We start from the raw sequence: 8,093 nt of genomic DNA, 5'->3' as shown, positions 1-8,093 counted from the left end.
GTGTGTGTGTGGTGCAAGCGTGCGTATGTGTTTGCGTGCGTATGTGTGTGTGTGCGTATGAGTACGTGTGTGTGTGTGTGTGCGTGCGTGTGTGTGTGTGCGTATGTGTGTGTGTGTGCGTATGTGTGTGTGCGTGCGTATGTGTGTGTGCGTGCGTATGTGTGTGCGTATGTGTGTGTGTGTGTGTGTGTGAGTGTGTGCGTATCTGTGTGTGGAGGGGGGCAGGCGGGGCACCAGGCGCGGTGGAGTCGTCATGTAAACAAACTTCAACATCGATCTAATGAGGCTCAGGATGGAGGGGGGGGGGCAGACTTGTCAATTGTAGGTAACGCTAGTTTTCTTTCCCTCTTATTCTCCCTCTCTCTTTCTCTCTTATTCTCCCTCTCTCTTTCTCTCTTATTCTCCCTCTCTCTTTCTCTCTTATTCTCCCTCTCTCTTTCTCTCTTGTTCCCTCTCTCTTTCTCTCTTATTCTCCCTCTCTCTTTCTCTCTTATTCTCCCTCTCTTTCTCTTCTTATTCTCCCTCTCTCTTTCTCTCTTATTCTCCCTCTCTTTCTCTCTTATTCCCCCTCTCTCTTTCTCTCTTATTCTCCCTCTCTCTTTCTCTCTTATTCCCTCTCTCTTTCTCTCTTATTCCCCCTCTCTCTCATGGCGGGTGCAGCCCTGCGTCCCAGGCCCAGGCTCAGGGGGTCAGGACAGTTTAATAATACCCTGCAATGTCAGGAATGTACCAGGCCTAATGCCTGGCTGGCTACAGACACACTCACTGGCCTGCACAGTCCAGCCAAACCGGTCAACCCAGAACCCAGAACCGGTGTGTGTGCGTGTGTGTGTGTGTGTGTGTGTGTGTGAACACCCTGTGTGTGTGTGTCTGTGAATGTGAATGTGAATGTGTATGTGTAAATCACATGTGACACCTGACAAAGGCCTGCGCACACACACAGAGAGAGAGAGAGAGAGAGAGAGGAGGAGGGAGGGAGAGAGAGAGGCAGAGACAGAGAGAGAGAGGCAGAGAGAGAGAGAGGCAGAGGCAGAGACAGAGACAGAGACAGAGACAGAGAGACAGAGACAGAGAGAGAGAGAGGGAGAGAGAGAGACACAGAGAGAGAGAGAGAGAGAGAGGCAGAGAGACACAGAGAGAGAGAGACAGAGAGAGAGAGACAGAGAGAGAGAGAGAGAGGGGGGATATGCAGTGTTTTTTTGTGTTAATACTCCATCCATGCGGTTAGTGGTCAGTGGGTCGGTCAGTGGTGGAGAGGCTGGTCAGTGGAGGGGTGGAGAGGCTGGTCAGTCTCTCTCTCTGTGTCCTTGTCCGATGAAAGGCCACTCTGTCTCTCTCGCTTAGCAGCAACCCCCCACCCCGCCCCCCCCCTTGTCCAGCAGACCCCCGAGGTTGGGGAGATGGGGGGGGGGGGGCGAATTAGATCACACGCTCTGGTGGGGGCGGGGGGCGGGGGGTGGGTGGCAGAGCAGTCTCACAGAGCCTCGTACAGAGTGGGACAACAATGGCCCCAGTGAGAGAGAGAGAGAGAGAGGGGGGCGGGGGGTAGAGAGAGAGAGAGAGGGGGGGGAGAGGGGGGGAGAGAGAGAGAGGGGGGGGGAGAGAGAGAGAGAAGGCTGGGTAGAGAGAGAGGAGGCAGAGAGAGAGGGAGGAAGAGAGAAAGAGAGAGAGAGAGAGGGAGGGAGAGAGAGAGAGACAAAGAGGCAGAGAGAGAGGCAGAGAGAGAGAGAGAGGCAGAGAGGGAGAGAGAGAGAGAAAGAGAGGGAGGGAGAGAGAGAGGGAGAGGGAGAGAGAGAGAGAGGGAGAGGGAGAGAGAGAGAGAGAGAGAGAGAGAGAGAGAGAGGCAGAGGGGAGCCAGGAGGTGGAGGGGCTTGATGGAGGCTTATCTCCGTGGAGACCGTGCTAGGGGCTGTGAGGCTGCCTGTGTTCCTGTGTTCTGCTGCTCCACATGAAGCTCAGAGCACAAGGTCCCCTGCCTGGGCGCTGGACTGGAGGGGCACTATGGGGGGGGCGGGGAGGGCGGGGGGAGAGAAGTGTCTGCTAAGCAAAGAAGTTATTATGGATGAGGGTCAGGTGACCGCTGTGACTGTGAGGGGTATTCATAAAGCTGTACCACTGTGTTTTGGGAGGGGGGGGGGGGGGTTACAACAGAGAACAGAGAAGGGTAGAAATGACACTATAGACCACTATATATAAAAAAAAAAAAACATTCTGACCATGAAGTTGGATATAGTGACAGCAGTTGTGACAGCGAGTATATGTGACGAGTATATGTGACAGCAGTTGGTGAAAGGGGGAACAAGTCGGCAACCCGACCGAATGTTCTGACTTTTATTCTGAAACAGATTTCAATAAATTGCACCGGAAAAATTTAAGCTCATTTGTGGGTTGGTGACTTAATTTATTTCAAATCACCTTTTAAAAGAGCATTGATTCTAAAACACATTGTTTTCACTGAAACGTTAGTTGAAAATCAACGACACACTCGCTAGTCGAGCCAAAATAATTGCAACGGCAATGGATTCGGTGAGTTACAATCCTCAGAATAAAAGTCTGGCAACATTCGGTCGGTTGCCGACTTGTTCGCCCCTTTCGCCAGCTGCCGTCGCATATTCTCCTCCTCACATCACTGAATTAGAACGATTTAAAAAAGCGATTGTGAGATTGTGTGAGTAACCTCTCTCTCTTCCCCCCCCTCTATCTCTCTCTCTCCCCCCTCCCCCCTTCTCCCCCCCCCCAGGTTTGTTGAAGATGCACTGGTCCCCGGAGCACGTAGCCCCCCTGTCCCAGTGGCCTGAGCAGCACCTGGACGTCTCCTCCACCACCTCCCCCCCCGCCGGCCACAAGCACGACCCCTACTCCGCCTCCGGTCGCCGCGGCTACGCCCCCGCCGGCTACCCCTGGGCCAGCGACGACATATCGGCCCTGACCGCCTCCTCCCTGCTCAAGCGCTATGCCGAGAAATACTCGGGCCTGGAGATGCCCTACGAGCGGCCCCCTCCGCCGCCCGCGGGGGCCTACCTGGAGCCTGGGACTTTCCTGAAGAGCGAGCCCGAGCCCTGGGCCCTGGAGTGTTACCCCGGGCTGGAGGCCTTGGCGGCGGGGGCCAAAGTGGGCGGAGCTCCCTCCGTGGTGGGCCTCCCGGGCACGGGCAGTGTGACAGTAGTGACCTCCGACCCGGGGTACAGCGGCGGCGGTTCGTGCAGCGCCCCTCCCTCTCAGGACTACCCCCCCGCCTACAACAGCACCTACCTGCCCTCAGGATACTGCCCCCAGCCCGGCTCAGCACTTCCCCCGGGCCCCCTGCACTCGCTGCAGGCCGCCTCCGCCCTGGTGCCCAGCTACAACCCCAACAACCCCGTGTACAACTACCCCCCAGGGTGCTACCCCCACCCCCAGACCAGCCTGGCGTCGGGGTACGGCCACCCCGGGGCCTCCTACCTCCCCTCTGGGCTGAGCGCCCCCACGCCCCTGGCCCCTAGGCCCACCATGGTGGGGGCGGGCGGCTACGGCTACCCGACTCACAGCCTGGGGGCCGGGGCCTCAGAGCCGGGGCCGCCGCTGCTGAAACGCAAGGCCTTTGAGATGACGGAGGGGGAAGGGGGGGAGGAGGAGGGAGGAGGGGAGGTGGGCGGCGGCGGCACGCGCTACAGGAAGTACGGCAACGGCAAAAGCCACGGCAACGGCCACGGCAACGGCTACGACATGAGCGTCCCTGACCCCCAGGCCTACAAGGCTGGCAAGCCCCTGGTGTCGCCCCCGTATGGCGGGGCAGGGGAGTACAGCCCCCCCTCAGGCGAGAACGGAGGAGGAGGAGGTGGAGGAGGAGGAGGAGGTGGAGGAGGAGGAGAGCACAGCTTCCCGCATCAGCAGAGGCTGTCCATGAAGATGCCTGCATCACGCGCACGATCTGAAGACTCCACCGGAGGGCGCTGACGGGTCAGGCACTTGAGGAGAACCTGGGGGTGGATTGGAATCACCTCAGTCTTTTTTGGCATTTTTTGAAAACCAAGCAGAGTACTTAACTCAACTGCCAACAACTGGGAGAGAAGAAGACAAGATCAGTTAGATGTTTGCAACGGGAGGAGGTTCTTTGATAAAAAAAAAAAAAAAAAAGGGGAGACAGGTTTAATGACTTTAATGGAAGTTCTCCTACCTACAACTTTATGATTTTCATTATTCAATCTTCTCCAAAGAGTCAAGAGGGGCACTTTGTCCTGTCAGGTTTGGGGTTGGGGGCTGGGGTTTGGGGTTGTTTTTAGGTAGACAGTGCTAAATCGGGCGGTCTAAACGAGTGACTGATTGCCTCTCTCAGGATCCTATTTATTTTCCAAACCTGCTAGGGTGGCAGTTGACATTGCAATATTGTTGTTCTATGAATTGCTCTCTTGATTAGGAGGGCTAGCTTGATACGAAAAAAGGGCCTTTGACTGCAATACCTCCTACCACACCATAAGAATCAGATCACTTCAGACCAAAAAGAGTTAAAGATCAAGATCATTGATATGGTGTGCTTCTTACCAATACACCTCCCAGCACAATCACTGCTATTTTACCCACTGATTGTGAAGCTTAAGGCCACGCCACGGCTCGCTTTGAACAAACGAATGTCCCCCCCCACCTCTCCCCCTCCGTTCCCCTCCCCTCCCCATCTCTCCCCATCTCCCTATTTGTCTGTTTCTGTATGATTAATCTGTCCCTCCTTCTTCCTCTCCCCCCTTCCTTTTTTCTGTCCTTGTGGTTTCGTTCCTTCGAACCATTTCCTCCTACACGATGTGTGTCTCTCTCTCTCTCTCTCTCTCTCTCTCTCTCTCTCTCTCTCTCTCTCTCTCTCACACCGAGCGGCTTGTCAGTGTACCATGCAGTAACGCATGAACCAGCCCTGTCAGTACATGCATATCCATCAATCCACAGAGAGAGACTACGATAGATAGACAGGCAGGCAGACAGACAAATGATTGAATAGATATTATTGATAGCAGCATTTCCATCCAGTAGTTCACTTCAGATCAAACACGTAGTTAATCTTCCAAATGTGCCACATTGATGCAGATGCTGAACTATTCTTAAGAATTTGGAGTTTGCCAGTGATGCTTTTATTTTTATTTTTATGTATGTATTCTTTTTCCTCTTAAGATAATTATATGTAGTCGTGTTATTGAATACTCAGGAAGACTATTGTTACCTCAGAATGAAAAAAAAAAGAAGAATGTATGTATTACCTATTAGGGTGTTTTGTAGGGAGCTTTATGGAGAAGATGATGGAGTTATGGCTTTGTTGAATAGTAAAACATACTGTACTCTTCAGGGAACACAGAGCTTTTAGGGGCCACCGATGTTAACATGTGCACAGACACAGACCCACGCACACACACACACACACACACACACACACACACGTACACACACACACACACACACACACACACACACACACACACACACACACACACACACACACACATACGAACATCCAGAGTACACTGCCACCGAGTTATGGTTATTAAATGTGAGGTTGCCGCCATGGCTGAAACGTTGAATGTAATTAAGATATTTTTCAAACGACAAGACATGCCATGATCTACATTAATGTTGTTATATGAAACATATTATCGTCATGTATAGATTTATTTCACATTTTTAGATTTTTTGGTGGAGTAACGATTTTTTTTCCCTTAAGTGTTACATAGCTAGCAGAGGGACGAAAACACTTTTGACGGACAAACTTTGACAAACTTTTGGCATTAAAAGCTAAAAACAAAATGAGAAAAACCTTTGAAATATGCCCATTTATTGGACATACAAACATATTATTTGATCTATATTACTTTTTTTTTTGATGTTGTTGTTATGATTAGTTATTTGTGACTGCATCCTTTCCCCAGTATAAGTCCCTATTGCGTGTATCCTATTGACCTTCCCGATGTAGACCTGTATGACCCCTCTTCACGCCCGGGACTCAGTTGTTCAAAACGTTTCATCTGGATCAGAATGATCCTGAATCTTTTCTCTGATCCAGGATCAGATCTATCTGGCTGATTTTGAGTCGTATAGGGGGCCAGCTCGATCTGATCCTGGATCAGAGGGGGGAAAAAAACGGGATCATTGTGATCCAGATTAAACGTTTTGAATAACTGGTATATCCCAGTATTATTTCTGACCCATGTGATCCAGTAGCCTTTACATAGCGTCAGTATTATCCAGACCCATGTTTTAGCTAGAGTACCAGGCCTCTGAAGGGATCCCACAGTCCATCACAGCTACCTCCACCTCACCATGCCTACACGAATTAGCTACCCCAGGAAACAAAGAGAATACAATGTCCCGTTTTTGTGAACTACCAAAAACAGCTGTAGTTACAGCTCAATAATTTATCTAATGTATCCACACACCCTTCAATCCCCTTGATCAAAGGAATCCAGACAGCAATTTTATGATTGTGAAGAGAGACTTAACATGTTGATTTTCATTGCTATGACGTCTCTCTTGCGGTGGTCTTGCTGGTGGTCTGTCAGGGCCACCATAGATAGACCATGCACCGAACCAGCCAGTCCACAGTATCTCTGAGGTGACTGACTGGAAAGAGAGACTAGCGTGTCTGTTAGCCATCCGAGTGAGGATGTGGTCAAAGTGAAAGAAACGCACGCACACCTTGGATACCCGCTCTACAAATGTCATGCAATGTAGGTCACAATAGCAAAAAGTTACATATTCTGAATAGCAGCAGCATCAGTGCCAAAGAATAATATTCTCTTCTAAACCCCCGGGGGTAAAAACCTCAAATTTTTTGGCTGCGCTGTGTGAAATGGAATCAGCACTACCTCTGCTCTCTCACACACTAGGCCATGGTAGCCTAAGGCTAATGTCAGAGGCAGCTGAGAAACCACATTTTTGCCTTCAGGGGGTTAAAGTAACTACGAGCTCAGGGAGTCCTCGTTGCCTCCAGCTCTTCTGGTAGAATGAACGAAGCATGACAAGGCGTTTTTCACAAGGCTAACGCGGGCTAACACGCCGAGCCGTGCCGTTCAAGTAAAACAAATATTATGTGATGAGTGCTCAGGCTCAAGGACACAGACTAATATGCGATATGCGCTTAGCCACAACAAATTAATGCTCTTCTGTTTAATCTATTGCTCCAAATGTGCTGTGCAGTGTGCATTGGACTAATGTCACGATATGAACAAATCACACACTTTGTCAGGCCCCCTCATTTGACATTATTCAGATTAAAGGTGTTACAGAAGGTAACCGTAGGTTTACTGATGATGAGTCTGTCCAACAAAAGTGGGATTTCAACGCCATTCTTTGTTTTTAATACAGTAGTTACTTTGTTATTGTATCTTGTACATTCTCTGTAACCATTTCTACCTCATTTTGAAGACCTTGTACATGGAAATATTTATTTCATGTCATTTCAGATGTCTGTTATTAATAATGATGATGATGATTCTTGAACTGTAAAAGTCTACCTCACAAAAGACTGTATTTTAAAAGAAAAGTGTTTCATTGAAATGAAGAGTTAATGCCAAACCTTTGACAGTTTCTTTTTTTCTCGTCCATGTCCGTTGACTGTGTCATTTTCAGTTCAGGTTTCATGATTACATGAAATAAACATAAGGGGCACCTGGTCAGACACTGAGTTCTTTAAGGGAATTCAAGACCTTCAACTATCCTTTTGGTTTCTGTATGAATATGAATAGTACTCCAGTACAGGAGCCCGGAGGAGCCAAATGAAGAGTTCCAATCCAAAACACGATACATCCATCTTCAAAATATGTTAGTTTTATCACAAAAAAATTGAAATGATCAAGATTGATTACAACTATAACTATAAAATATGACTATTATTATTAAGTATGCAAGAATTTGCTGAATATAACATAACCACCATAAATCTCCTTAAAGGGGATTTATGCCACGATAGCAATCATGCTAAGGAAGAGACAGTAATTGTGGTGGGCTTAACACTAGAACAGCCATGGGTGGGGTCATTTGACCCTGTGAGTAAACATGTTTAAATATCTTTGCACATGATCAAATTTCAGGACCCTCCTTTCATGACCTTTCCTAGATATGTGCGTTCTACCACCCAG

This window comes from Nansenia antarctica (assembly GCF_963989245.1).
Source record: "Nansenia antarctica genome assembly, chromosome: 18".
In the NCBI taxonomy this organism is placed as follows: domain Eukaryota; kingdom Metazoa; phylum Chordata; class Actinopteri; order Argentiniformes; family Microstomatidae; genus Nansenia; species Nansenia antarctica.
The sequence above is the reverse complement of the archived record's forward strand: the minus strand, read 5'-3'. Positions refer to the sequence as shown.